The sequence below is a fragment of the Macrobrachium rosenbergii genome, chromosome 2 (assembly GCF_040412425.1).
Source record: "Macrobrachium rosenbergii isolate ZJJX-2024 chromosome 2, ASM4041242v1, whole genome shotgun sequence".
Lineage (NCBI taxonomy): Eukaryota > Metazoa > Arthropoda > Malacostraca > Decapoda > Palaemonidae > Macrobrachium > Macrobrachium rosenbergii.
Window position 1 is genome coordinate 84,410,779 of NC_089742.1, and position 12,500 is coordinate 84,423,278.

The following is a 12,500-nucleotide window of genomic DNA, read 5'->3' on the forward strand; positions in this document are numbered from 1 at the left end:
ACACTATATTTTGCTATTTGGCGAACGTCAATACTGAGTGTATGAAATGGCTACCGTATATATCAATCCTTTTGTTCACTTCATGCAAATATTGGTATATATCCTTTGTGTTGGAAAGTCTGAAATTCTCTCTCTGTACTCTTACCCTAGTTTCATCATTCCTTTCTTACTTTCTCTTTCCCTCCAGTCCCTCCCACGCCCACGCACCCCCCTCCATTCCCCTTCCCTGGCGCTCTACGAAACAGCTGCAGAGACAAAATTTTGCCAAGAGCAAATATTCAAAACCTCTGCATCAGCTCTAGAATTCGAATCTGATTTACGGGTCTAAGAAAAGGAATCGAACCCTTATACAGATTCCTCCGGAGTAATGACATTTAATTGATGACTGCCAGTCGTCTGATAGCAGAAGTTAAGGTTATTGATGATTCGGGGCTTATGACTTATATTTTCGTCTCGTAGGACAAAAGAGTGACTGACTCTCTCTCTCTCTCTCTCTCTCTCTCTCTCTCTCTCTCTCTCTCTCTCTCTCTCTCTCTCTCTCTCTCAAGGACAAAGGATTTAGACAAGTAGTGTGTCTCGTACTCTTCCGTTACCTAACAGAAGCAATTAGTTTTCGCTAGTCTTGATGAATGAGTTGGGGAGTTACGAACACCGTCCCCACTCCAACCCCCTTCTCTCTCTCTCTCTCTCTCTCTCTCTCTCTCTCTCTCTCTCTCTCTCTCTCTCTCTCTCTCTGTTATAATTTGACTTTCAAAGGTGGTAGGAATAGGAGTCGTGGGTGCAGAAGCACGAACGAACAAACGCATACTGCAGCATCCGCATCTTCCGGTCTTTTCAAATCATCGGTGATCAGCGTCGAGATGCGGGACGTCTCTGTCAAATGATCTTGATCGAGTTAATCGTCTCCCATTGCATAGGTTTGTTTTTTTCTTTCAGATTTTCTTATCTTACCCATTTTCAGCTCTGGGAAATTGATGGAATAAACAGCTGACCCCATGTCTCGAATCGAATTGTCCTCTTTAAACGAGAGATAGCCGCTTGAAGCGAAACTGATTATAGGTAACCGAGCGAAACTAGGTCGGTTGTAGGAGAGGGCACTAGGAATTCTCTCTCAGTGAGAGCTCTGCTCATTCATGAATGGCAGCTTGTTGTTTCATTCTACGCTTCCTCTTTTCTAGTTTAGTTTTCTAGATTTCATGTGCCACATTTTCTATCGGCACTTTGTTCTTTGGTATTGAAGGCAAGTTTTGATAACTGCGCGAGTTCCAGATCTGGCACCTGCAATAGGGACAAGAGAGCATCCTAGCTCTGCGCAGGCGCCAGTGCCAGTCTTGCACTACTGAAAACGGGAAATTTCTAATCTAAGAGAACAGTAATGATCAGGGATTTGGGAAGAAGAGTACTCTCTCTCTCTCTCTCTCTCTCTCTCTCTCTCTCTCTCTCTCTCTCTCTCTCTCTCTCTCTCTCTCTCTTATGATTTATTGTTTTTTTTTGGGGGGAGGGGGGGATTATCCGAAGAATACCAACTAATATTTTTCCATTTCTGCTTCATTTGCAGATTCGTATAACTTCCATCTTACTATCCTCTTTTTGTATTCGTTGTCTCCTGGTGTTATATCCACTGTGTAACATTATTTATATTTCATGCAAAAGCTGTCTTAGAAATACTAATAATTCCTTTGTTTTACTTTTGTCTCTTGATTATCTTCTTTGTTCTCCATGCCACTTAATGAAGGTGGGAATACACTGAGAGAATTCGTTTTCCATTCTCTTAATTACTAACATTTCTAACTCAGTACTTCTATAATAAAAAATTAGGTGAGATTTTACTGTAAACAACTTACCTGATATAATAATTATATATTTTTCATGATCCATCGACCACTAGCCTCTATCCAGATCTGGTACACTAGAAATTTCAGATATATTTTTGACAGCTACAGTCTTTTTGTAAGTCAGTTTCAGAGTATGACATTCATTGTTCTTTACAAATCCATTATCATTATAGTTATTTTGTATGCTACTCGTGCCATTGTTGTGAAAGTAAATAACACTTTTACTAGTGGTAAAAAATATTACTTCTGCTAATTCTGGAGAAATATTCAAAGGTCTCTGCTTGGTAGACGAATCTCATCATTTTCTTTTTATCTTTTGTAAAGAGGTTATTTTCACTTGTCACATTAACTGCTTTTATAGTTTATTATCGAAAGTAAAATTAGCCTTCTTGTGGCAGAAGTAAAGAAAGGTTAGGTAACTAACTTAAGGAAAGTTGAGCCTCTTTAATGTAATGTCAAACTTTCAGCTCCATCTTTGAATTCCAATTTTCGGTGTTCGAAGATTTTTGTTTTATATGAACATATAAGTTACTCCCCTGTTACTCTTAAGAGATGTTCTTCATAGGTGAGTCAGATCAGCAGATTTTCTCATTTTTAAGGTGTATTTTTGTTTAGTGTTTTATAAATAGCTACAACGGTGTAACTTTACCCGTCAGGAATCGAGTGCTGTTACTAAGCTGCCGGACATCAAACAGTAATTCTATTCGTTTGCTGTCATCATTCAAGATATATTGTTACTGGATAACTAATTGTGATCTTACTTAACAACGTATTATGGATACCGTTAATATTCCGTAACAACGTGATTTGGCTACTTGATTATTACTGATGAGAGTACTGTATAGGCAAGAGAATCATCGTGTACCAGTATTGCATTGGCGAGATCAACTAGCTTTCGGTTTAATTGGGTTAAAAGGAAGTAACATCAAGTTTCTTTAGCATTTTATTTTTGACGAACAACTCGCTCATCACTTATGGAAAAAAATACATTTATAAATTTTATGGAAAAATTATATTTTAAAATCTGTAAAAGAGTATTCACGTTCTTAACTGGCATCCAATATGAATAAATTCAATTATTTCATGTCGGAGGATAATTATTACATAAATAGAACAACTGACCTTTGGTTTGGAATTTTGGGCTTCCTGGCTTTATCATTCTATTTTCGTTCATGATATTTTGCTTAAAATTAACTGGCTTTTGTTTTTGTAGAGATAATGATTTTCTTTCTTGAATCTGCTGTATATGCGTATCTTGTCTCTGGTAACTTTATTTTTATAGGTTAATTCTGATGACCCTTTTTATTTCAGTAAATTGTGCTCTTCCTTAAATTATTTTTGACATTTGAATTCGACAACGAAGTGAGTTGCTGGAGCAAAAATGCAAATATTGTGCGTCGTATAAACTGAAGTAGACCTGTGGGCCTATCGAAAGAATTACTTACCTTCCATTTCAGACTTAAACTAGTTTTCAAGTTAGGCTCGATATTTTCCCCCAAGGAAACAATTTAACTTTGTGGCATTTAAAAATCCTTTCAGAGATAAAGTACCTTGCACTTTTTTTTTATTTCTCAGCATATCATTCGTTTTACACAGTAAATAGCTCACTTTGGTTGAGACACTTGATTGTCCTCTTTTCAGTTAATGACGTCTTGTCATGAATTGTGATGGCCAAATTCGGTTACACAATTTTTTAAATACTTCTGCATAACACTATTTGTAGTCAAATGAAGTTTTGAACATGTCGACAAATTATGATATAAAGCAAAATTGGATTTATTATGGATTTGTGGTTGATGGTTTTACAGACGGAAACATTTTCAAAATGGCTCTATTTCCTGGACTTTCAGGAACTTTGAAGGCTTTTCAGAAAGCAAAACTTGCATGACTAACTATCTTATCAGTTCGTCATCTCCTTTACCTCTGCGATGTAGATTTATTTGAAATCTGTATGTACCCAGGACAATTTGGTCTATGGCTTTTGGCCGTCTTACTTCTCTTTTATTATTCTATAAGATTAATAGGGTTATTTTTGTGGTATTTGGCCTCTCTTGGCTCCCATCACGTGAAAAGAAACTCCAAGAATGTTTCATATGAATAAGTTCGGACTTCAAAGTTCTGTCTTTTATTTTTTATTTTTTGTTTAGAGGACATTTTCCATATGCTTTTGCACGACACGTATTTGGTAGTTTTGCTTCTTTTCTTATTAACTTTTGATTCTTACATATGGGGCCTTTGTCAATTTCCTGACATCATTGTCGGCTACTTTCGTCAGGAATGCTTGGTTTCTGTTACTCTATGACTGCGTTATATCGGTCAAAACACAGTACAAAGAACAGAAAAGAAAACGCTCCTTTACCTCCAGCTAATTAACCTATTCATGTGGATATGCATTCTTCTATTACATAGATATTTCATTTTCCTCATAATACTGATTTTTATAAATTCGTTTATATATTCCCATCAGTCAGTTTCATTTTAGGTGGCTGATTTTGGTCTACTATGAATAATCTTGAAAACAAGGTTAGCAAGGATGCAACACATATCTTTACGCACATTCTTTAAAAAATTTATATAATTTACTCATTAAAGAAATTTTTGATGAAGTTCCCATTCCAGAACGCCTCCCATTTCTATAATTTAGTTCTTGTTGCAGTGTTAGTTTATATTTTCAACAAATTATTTGCGCCGTTGTACATTTCGCTCATCTTTTGTCCTTTTTTAGTCATTCATTTAACAAAGTATGTGTGCCGTTGTGCATTTCACTCTTCTTTTTTCCCTTTACCTGATTTTTTTAATAATTCATTGAACAAGGTTCGCGTGCCATTATACATTTTATTCTTTTCTTGGTTCCTTTTTGTGAATTATTATTATTATTATATTATTATTATTATTATTATTATTATTATTATTATTATTATTATTATTATTATTATTATTATTATTATTATTATTATTATTTGTTATTCTCGCTCTAAGGTGTTGCTGCATGTTTAGCGGTTACACCATCCATCATATTGGACATATTATATAAACCACAAAAACACTCATTATGTGACATTATGAGTATTAATTGTATTGCTGATGACAGTGTAACGACAGTTTGTTGGTAAGGGCGACTTTCAATCAAAGGAGAAAAAATTAGTAATAAATTTTATGTATTGTAATTGCTTTGGATGCCAAATATAATGCGGATTTAATCAAATAATTGAGGAGTTTCTTGATAAATACTAAACATGTTTTTTCACACAAAACGAGGCTCTGTCAGAGCGTTGAGTGTGTTTTTCCAGTAGAAAAAAATACAGTTGCAGTAAATGCAATGTTAAATGCATTCCCTGCTAAGTGATACGAATGGATTTCTTGCTCAGTCTTGGTGTATGCAATTAATTTTCTCAGCTTGACATTCAGGGTTCCAGACTAGAAGGAATGGGATTCGGAACCTGATGCCAAAAATCGGGCAGGGAAATGGATGAGTTGCTGTGCGGAGGTAATTAAATAAATGATAGATGGATACTTAAATACATACATACATACATACAGTAGGTCGATAGGTGGATAGATAGATAAGATCTTAAGAAACGCACAACTTATCTAAAATAACTTAATACGTATGGGCGGTCAATGCACTAGTTTCAATATTTTAACGAAAATTTATCTTTTGAGTTTCTATTAAAAAAGATATGTACGGATAGAAGATCTTTATACTAGCAGTAGAACAACCACTATTCACCTTTTAACTCCTTTGTTTTAATTTGGATTTTTTTTTTTCTTTTGAAGAAAGTTTTACTTGATAATCTTTATAGCTGGGGTGGCGCAGATCCAGATAGTTGCTTTCCTTTGTTTTTCAAAAAGGTTTCTAGTGTGTTGTCTCCCAAGATTAGTAGATTCTATAGATTTTTATGTCGACGTAGCATCTTTGAGGATAGCGCAAGCTTAGGAATACAGTGCCTGTTCCAAAGAGTGGCATATCTGCAGACTTGACTAACTACAGGTCACTTTCTATTCTCTCTGCTCTCTCTAAAGTTGCAGAAAAACTTATTTTTAAGCCACTTTACTAGTATGTGCAATCCAAATGATTATTAGCTGATAGTCAGTACGTATATAGTAGGCAGTCAGGTACCTGCGATGCTCTTGTAGATTTGTGATGCCGTTTGCAATAGTCTTCATAAAGGCTTTAAGTGTAGAGTAATTCAAAGAGATTTTAGTGCAGCTTTCGATCTAGTAAATCATAAGGGACTTGAATATAAACTTCAGAATCTTGGAGTGGGTGGATACGTTTGAGGATTACAGCGAGTTGCTGTTGATGGGATCTTAGCGAACCAAGAAGTCTTGTGTGGAGTTCCACAGGGTAGTCTTCTTTCTACTATTATTTTTAGTCTATACAATTGATATGGTTGTTGGCCTGGAAATCAAGATTGTTCAGTATGCCGATAGTGCAACATTTTTGGATGTAGTAAAATTTTCTCCTATGAGAAATGAAGCTGACCTGAGTCTCAATTGTGAAATGGAGCTGATTAGTGAAAGGTGTAGTCGGTGGGATATGAGGTTGAACTCCAGTAAAACGAAAGCACAGTTGATTTGTAGATCTCGTAGTAAATTTTCCACCCCATCCTTCCCTTCAGGTGGATGGGGCTTGGCAAAAATGAGTCTGAAGCTTTAACTATACTTAGTGTAACTTTTGACTCGCATCTTGCTTTTGAGAAACATCTAATGAAAGTGTCAGCAAATGCCGCACGGAGGTTAGGTATTGTACGAAAGGCCTCATATATATATATATATATATATATATATATATATATATATATATATATATATATATATATATATATATATATATATATATATATATCTACAGTGATAAAGTCAATGCAACCTGTTTTTAGGTAATTTTTCCTTCCGTTATTAGAATACTGTTCTTTGGTATGGATGCCTGCCACTGCCAGAGATTTATCACTTTTGGACAGAGTGGATCGTGGTGGTAGGTTTCTGTTTCTTAACACTAGCAGTTATGGCTTGGACCATCGACGGATGGTCTCTTGTTTGTCAGTTTTTCAAAAGTTGTATTTTAACGGAGATCTTTCATGTTCACAATTGATTCCTGATCATCTTTTCCTGCCGAAAGCAACCGGATTTGCTGAACAGTTGCAGTGCATTGTGTATGTGCCTCGCTGTCGAACTTCTCAGTTCTAGAGGTCCTTTATTCTTTACATTGTTGGACTGCGGAATAGTCTCTTTGAGGAAGTTGTGCAATTTGAACCTCAAAAGTTCAAGCGAAGATGCAATGCATTACTACCCTAAAGCAGTTCTCCTTGTTTATAATTTATATATATTTTTTTATCTATTTATTTATTAATTCATTTTATTTTTCTTTTCTAATAAATAACCTCTTCTTTCTGTATTTCCTTTTACCTTCAGTTACTTCTTTCAAATAAAGACCATATTCTTTGGAAACTTGAATTTTAAGGGAATGACCCTTTTGGGCTTGTTCCATATAAATAGGGTTCATCTTCTGGATAATAATAATAATAATAATAATAATAATAATAATATAATAATAATAATAATAATAATAATAATAATAATAATAATAATAAATATTGGTAAGGCCAAAGATTTCTATATGATACGGTGTATGCTATAGTTGTTATTTGGTGCCAGTTGTGGCTTCTGATTTTAAAGATTCCTGATTTTTCTACTAACGCATTAGGAGATATAACGAAATCGGACTCATTCAGATGTCAGACATTTCTAATGAACTAGAGTTGTGGGATACTTAAAAAAAATGAATATTCTTTTGACCATAAAAATATACGCTATGCTGTATAACTTCGTGCCACTAGATTCATCTTGATTCACGTGGCCGACTCAGAACGACCTACCTCGTTTCTTCAAAAGTTCTCTCCATCTTCACAAGCCACTCCTCAATGGTTCCATTTTGGGTTTCCTTGATATCTCCATTCACCTCTTAAATTGATTCAACTTTTATCTCCTCGGCGACGTTGTATCTATCAAATGCAGCTTGTTCGCAGCCTGCTGGTTTTCCGTTCCTTGCTGGATTTACCTCTCTTGCTGGCTGGCTGGCTGCATGTTGATCGACGTCTCCCTTCTTTTCATGCCTGGTCACGACACATTGGCATTTCAGGCACTGATTTCCTTTGTTGGCGTAACGTTTTGGAAACTTTGTCAGGATTTGGTTTTGTTTTTCAGGAGAATTTCCTAACAACTCACTCTTCCTCTGCCTGTTATTGTGCACTAGATTTCACAGGTAATGTAAATATTCTGATATCATGTTCATGCTCAGAGAGAGAGAGAGAGAGAGAGAGAGAGAGAGAGAGAGAGAGAGAGAAAGAATATTCAGAACTGAAACACGGTCTTACGCTTTTCAGAAACCATCTGTTTTCTGTCGTGTCCGAGATTTTAATTAAAACATCTTAATTTTACCAATCGCAAAGATTCAATCCTCGGAGGGAGTTAGTACCATCAGCGTAACTCATTTGGTGTACTGTAGGTTTGACTGAAGGGTATTCGCAGCGTCCCTTCAGCCCCCTAGCTGCACTCACTCTTTAGCCGTTTAATTTACCTCCATTCCAGCTTCCTTCTGCCAGCTTGCTGTCCAACCACTCAGTCTCCCCTTTCACTGTCATAAACACTGAATGGCCAAGAGTGCCCCAGTACTTGAACTGATATCCTAAATCTCATAAAATCAAATCAGTCAAACAAACACTCACTTTGCCGGCCACAGACACTCACTGCTGCAGCGTTTGGAAAATAAAATGTGCTTAATCTCCTCAAAATAATTATTTTTCAAAGATATTGCAACCTTCCGTCCCCAGCCCCCTCCGTTTTTCTTTTTAATGTGCTTCCCCATTTGTTTTTTTTTCCGTTGGAGATGTAGCGCTTATTTGGTAAAAAAAAAAAAAAAAGAAAAATTGCTCATAATAGCACTCTTGAATAAATACAACGGTAAGCTAAAATCATTCATTATCACACATCCACAGCCTCATAAAATTGCTCCTCCTAACATTAACTTTCCGTAGCCATTACGAGCTCTATCAGACGAAGCGCAGAAGCTACAATTTGTCCTGACTGTTCAAAATTAACAGCGCACCATCTGTAAACTTACGTCTTGCCATTTTCCTGGGCCTCCGTTTCCAATCCCGTTAGAGTGCAAACCTTGAATCTGTATGTTTATGGTTAAACATGCTTGTTTTCTGGCAAATTAATATCACAAAGGAGCAAGTTCATACATATTAATGTTTGTTTGAATGCATAGGCACATGTATACACACGCTTATCTATCTGTATTTTATACCTACAAGCATAACATGGGGACATAGTGATTAACTTGTATAATTGTGTCATTGCAGACGATCTGTAATTCTAAAGGAGGGCCAGGGAAAGGAAGGAACCCAAATGCAGCGTCGTATCATTACTCGGGATTAGACATGTAATTTATCTTCTTCTTGCTCCTGCCTTTCCACTTGATGTAGTTTGGCCGTAAATTTGGATGTTTTTGTGTGTGTGTGTTTGTGTGTGTGTCTGTACGTGTATATTGGGGAACGGTTCTTGTTTTGCATACTTTTGGTCCATCAAAAGAAGTTAATATTTTTTTATTTTGGAGTTGAGGTTATATTACATTTTGTTTTCATTTGCATGTTCATTTAATGATATTTTAAACTTAAATCGCTAGTTTTATCAGTATATACGGATATAGGCGTATATTTATTATATATATAAAACACGCATATTATAAAACATATATATCATATATATATATATATATATATATATATATATATATATATATATATATATATATATATATATATATATATATAATATATAATATAAAATAAATATATATATATATATATACACATCATAATATATAATATACATATATATATAAATATATATATATATATATATATATATATATATAATATATATATATATATATATAATATTATATATATATATATATATATATATATATATATATATATATATATATATATATATATATTGATAACATTAGTGATTTAAGTTTAAGATACCATGAAAATGAACATGCAAATGCAATACAAAAATATATAAAACTATGTACACACACACACACACACACACACACACACACACACACACACACACACACACACACACATATATATATATATATATATATATATATATATATATATATATATATATATATATATAAAATATACATATATATATATATATATATTGTACATATTGTACAGGGTTTCAGTCAGCATGCGCACTAATTACTCGTGTTCGCTGGGGGTATTTAGATTTGGGGCGTCTCTGTACATATAAATTGGTAGCTGCATACAAGATATGGGACACTCAGAAACCAAAATCATATAATTAAAAGATCAGATTCAGCGCAATGTTAATAATAACGCTTGCTGTATTCTTCTGGTTTTTCAATTTTGCCAAGAAAATATTCCTGAAAATGATCCTAAAAGGAGATGGCAGTAATAAAGTTTTTATCTGCTGTCCGATGAAGCCACATGATACTGACTTCGAGCGCCAGCCGTCTGTCAGAGGGAGTGTCAGTTGTATATCAAGACTTTTGCAGAAAATCTGCACCGGATCGCGGTAGATAGAAGAATCTATCCTCTCACATCAAAACTGTCAAAGGCTCGAAATGCACTATGGTGAACGTTTCTTGGCAGCAAGAATTGTAGAAATGCTTGCGGTTGTAAATTCACTTTTTGCTGATATATTAAGAGGATAAATTAATACCACTAACAATTTATTCTTTTCTTTCTATTTTTTTCCCTTCAGAGGATAGCTCCATAATTTGTTACCCTTCCAGTTTCTGACAAGTATTGTGGAATGCGGTTTTTACCACTATGCCCTCCTTTGCTTTAGTTACGACCCTCACCTTTTATTAACAGCCAGATATGTTCTTCACCGCTAATAAATAAAAATGTAGTGATATTGTACAGAACATGTCGAAATCGATGCAGCTTATGCAGATTCGAATCTTGTCGCTCGTTACTTTGTTGAGAGAGAGCCTTAGCCCGTTCTTGAGTTGGGAGAATTATTATGCCTTTTTTTTTTTTTTTAACTGAATACCCTTCAATTCCAGTAAACTGAGATTAAGTATGCTAATGTTATATACATATGGTTATATCAGAAATTATTTTTATATGAATCTGAGACGTTATGCTTATTGCAAATTTATTGGTGTTATACAATGTTTTTTTTTAACTAGTTTTCTGAAATAATAGTAGCTTATTCAGTGGCATTTTGATATTTCAACCGTTATTTAATTTTTATTATATACATCGTAATTCGGATAAACTAGTTGACTTAGCTGTTATGAAACTGTAGTCTGTGAGCCAGCTATCACATGGTTTGGTGATAGAAACTAGCGCTCTTCGGCAGAGGAAGCATTTCATCACTGGGACTACTGACGTTGGAAAATACTTTCCCCCGTGATATATATTGGATGGCAAAAACCATATGGTAATGTGTTACTGCTCCGTTATCTTTTTTTTCCACTTGCTCTTATATACCACCTAGTTTTATTTTATTCCTTATAACATGAATGTGCAACAGTTTTCTTCAAGGAAGTGAGGTGCTTCGTTGAGTGTTGCTTTGAGAGACGAGAAGGATTTCATCCTACAGACTCATTGCCCAATAGAGCATGCTCATGTTTATTAAATTAACTGCTTGTATTTGAGTGTTCTCAATGTATATATTTTCAATATACCCAGTATCTCATGATATAAGTCATAATTGCATAAGGGCTATAGACTGTTCATGTTGGGTAACAACAAGATAAGAAACTTAAGAAAATGAACGGTTATAAACTAGTCGTATCCAAAGCTATGAATCAGCTTGATGGGATCGATCACTTGTATGAGGAGCGTTTTTTTTTTTTAACCAATACCCTTTCTCGTTTATTTCAGGGCGAAGAAACCACAGAAATACTAAATATATTAATAATTTTTATCAGAATAAAATGAGTGCATAATTTGCTAACTGAACGTGAACTCTATATTGAAAACCCATCATTTATAGCATTCCCAAACTCGGAAAAAAAATCCTTTCTACAAATCGGACATCACGTTCGAATGTTCAGTTGATGATTTAAAAAAAAATAAAATTTCAGTTGTTCATTTTAATAGAGGTGAATGTCCAAGCATGGAACAGGATGCGTAGATTATGTCATTTCGTGCTGCAGTGTGTGACCCTTGTTAGTCAGATGGACATGTTTTTTTTTGACGGTGATGAAAATGGATGTAGAAATATTTTAAATGAATTGTTTTAGAGAACTGTTCATTTATTTCATTATGAAAAATTGGTATTTGTTATTCTCTGACAACTGTGACAGTGGTCTTTTTATTTGGTTTTATTCTCGTTCACTTCAGAGTGAATGTATAAATTTACAATATTCGCGATTAAGATTTTTTCCTCTCTCTCTCTCTCTCTCTCTCTCTCTCTTCTCTCTCTCTCTCTCTCTCTGTGTGTGTGTGTGTGTAAACGCTTCTGTACCTTTAATCCACCGTTACATCATAGATGATTGGGAAACTATTTATATTTACTAGTGGACGTATATAAACGCGAGAGAGAGAGAGAGAGAGAGAGAGAGAGGGCCCTTGTTAATATGTGGCTGACGAATACCGT